Here is a 3,311-nt window from a genome sequence, read left to right as displayed (position 1 = left end):
TGAAAATCATGCACCTATCTTGCATCAAGATTAGCACTATCTCTAAACAGACCGAACCGAGCCTCCACTTGAGCCTCTTCACCTAGGAGTACCAACAGGTGCTAAAAATGATTTCTTAGACTTTGGTGCATTAGGCGCAAACCGTGCTGATATCTTGCACCGAAACTAATACTATCTCTAAGCACACCAAAGCGAGATTCCATATGACACACATCACCAAGGAGTTCTATCGGGTGTGTCCAAATTAATTTCTAAGCATATGGAACATACCATGCAGACCGTGCATCTATCTTGCATCAAGATTAGCACTATCTCCAAATAGACCAAACCGAGCTTTCACTTGAGCCTTTTACCTAGGAGTACCATCGGGTGCGTCGAAAATAGTTTCTTAGCCTATGCTCCATTATGTGCAAACCTTGCACCTATCTTGCACCGAAACTAACACTGTCTCCAAAACAGACCAAAGCAAGATTTCGTATGACACACGTCATCTAGGAGTTCCATCCTGTGCGTCTAGATTGATTTCCAAGCATTTGGTATGTTCCATGCAAACCGTGCACCTATCTTGCATCAAGATTAGCACTATCACCAAACACACTGAACCGAGCATCCACTTGAGCCCGTTCACCTAGGAGTACCAACAAGTGCGGCCAAAACGGTTTCTTAGACTATGGTGCATTAGGTGAAAACTGTGCTCCTATCTTGCGCCAAATCTAACAATGTCTCCAAATGGACCGAAGCGAGATTCCATATGACACACGTCATCAAGGAGTTCCATTGGGTGCATCCAAATTGATTTCCAAGCATATGGTATGTTCCATGCAAACCATGCACCTAAATTGCTTAAGGATTAGCACTATCTCCAAACTGACCGAACCAAGCTTCCACTTGAGCCTCTTCACCCAGGAGTACCAAATAGTGTGTCCAAAATTGTTTCATAGACTACGGTGCATTAGGCGCAAACTGTGCAGCTATCTTGCACTAAAACTTACAATGTCTACAAATGGACCGAATCAAGATTCCATACGACACACGTCATCTAGGAGTTCCATTGGGTGCGTCTAAATTGATTTCTAAGCATATGGTATGTTCCTTGCAAATCATGCACCTATCTTGCATCAAGATTAGCACTATCTCCAAACAGATCAAACCGAGCTTCCACTTGAGCCTCTTCATCTAGGTGTACAAACAGGTGCATCCAAAATGGTTTCTTAGACTATGGTGCATTAGGCACAAACTACGCACCTATCTTGCACCAAAACTAACATTGTCTCTAAACAGATCGAAGCGAGATTCCATATGACACACATCATCTAGAAGTTCCATTGGGTGCGTCCAAATTGATTTCTTAACATATGGTACGTTCCATGCAAACTGTGTAACTATCCTGCATCAAGATTAGCACTATATCCGAACAGACCAAATTGAGCCTCCACTTGAGCCTCTTCAACTACGAGTACCATCGGGTGCGTCTAAAATTGTTTCTTAGCCTATGGTGCATTAGGCGTAAACCATGCACATATCTTCTACCAAAACTAACACTGTCTCTAAATGAACCGAAGCAAGATTCCATATGACACATCATCAAGGAGTTATATCAGGTGCGTCCTAATTGATTTCTGAGCATATCGTATGTTCCATGCAAACCGTGCATCTATCTTGCATCAAGATTAGCACTATCTCCAAACAGACCAAACCGAGCTTTCACTTGAGCCCCTTGACCTAGGAGTACCATCGGGTGTGTCCAAAATGGTTTATTATCCTATGGTGCATTAGGTGCAAACCGTGCACCTATCTTGCATGGAAACTAACACTGTCTCTAAACGAACCGAAGTGAGATTCCGTATGACACATGTCATCTAGGAGTTAGATCTAGTGCGTCCAAATTGATTTCTCAGCATATGGTATGTTCCATGAAAATCGTGCACCTATCTTGCATCAAGATTAGCACTATCTCTAAACAGACCGAACCGAGCCTCCACTTGAGCCACTTCACCTAGGAGTACCAACAGGTGCTAAAAATGGTTTCTTAGACTTTGGTGCATTAGGCGCAAACCGAGCAGATATCTTGCACCGAAACTAATACTGTCTCTAAGCACACCAAAGCGAGATTCCATATGACACACATCATCAAGGAGTTCTATCGGGTGTGTCTAAATTAATTTCTAAGCATATGGTACATTCCATGCAGACCGTGCATCTATCTTGCATCAATATTAGCACTATCTCCAAATAGACCAAACCAAGCTTTCACTTGAGCCTTTTACGTAGGAGTACCATCGGGTGCGTCTAAAATGGTTTCCTAGCCTATGCTGCATTATGTTCAAACCTTGCACCTATCTTGCATCAAGATTAGCACTATCTCCAAACAGATCAAACCGAGCTTCTACTTGCGCCTCTTCACCGAAGTAGCAATAGGTGCTTCCAAAATGGTTTCTTAGACCAGTACATCAGGCGCAAACCATACACATATCTTGCACCGAAACTAACACTGTTTCTAAATAGACCGAAGCGAGATACCATATGACACACGTCATCAAGGTGTTCCATCGGGTGCATCCAATTGATTTCCAAGCATATGGTATGTTCCATGCAAACCGTGCACCTATCTTGCAACAAAATTAGCAATATCTCCAAACAGACCGAACCGAGCTTCCACTTGAGCCTCTTCATCTAGGAGAACAAACAGGTGCGTCAAAAATGGTTTCTTACACTATGGTGCATAAGGCACAAACTACGCACCTATCTTGCACCAAAACTAACATTGTCTCCAAACAGAACGAAGCGAGATTCCATATGACACACGTCATCTAGAAGTTCCATTGGGTGCATCCAAATTGATTTCTTAATATATGGTACGTTCCATGCAAACTGTGCAACTATCTTGCATCAAGATTAGCACTATGGTACTTGAACCTTTTCAACTATGAGTACCATTGGGTGCGTCTAAAATGGTTTCTTAGCCTATGGTGCATTAGGCATAAACCGTGCACATATCTTCTACCAAAACGAACACTGTCTCTAAACAAACCGAAGCAAGATTCCATATAATACACATCATCAAGGAGTTATATCAGGTGCGTCCTAATTGATTTCTGAGCAAATCGTATGTTCCATGCAAACCGTGCATCTATCTTGCATCAAGATTAGCACTATCTCCAAACAGACCAAACCGAGCTTTCACTTGAGCCCCTTGACCTAGGAGTACCATCGGGTGTGTCCAAAATGGTTTCTTATCCTATGGTGCATTAGGTGCAAACTGTGCATCTATCTTGCACCAATACTAACACTATCTCTAAACAAACAGAGGT

Source organism: Sorghum bicolor, unplaced genomic scaffold (assembly GCF_000003195.3).
Source record: "Sorghum bicolor cultivar BTx623 unplaced genomic scaffold, Sorghum_bicolor_NCBIv3 super_38, whole genome shotgun sequence".
Taxonomy (NCBI): Eukaryota; Viridiplantae; Streptophyta; class Magnoliopsida; order Poales; family Poaceae; genus Sorghum; species Sorghum bicolor.
This window is presented reverse-complemented; position numbering follows the sequence as displayed.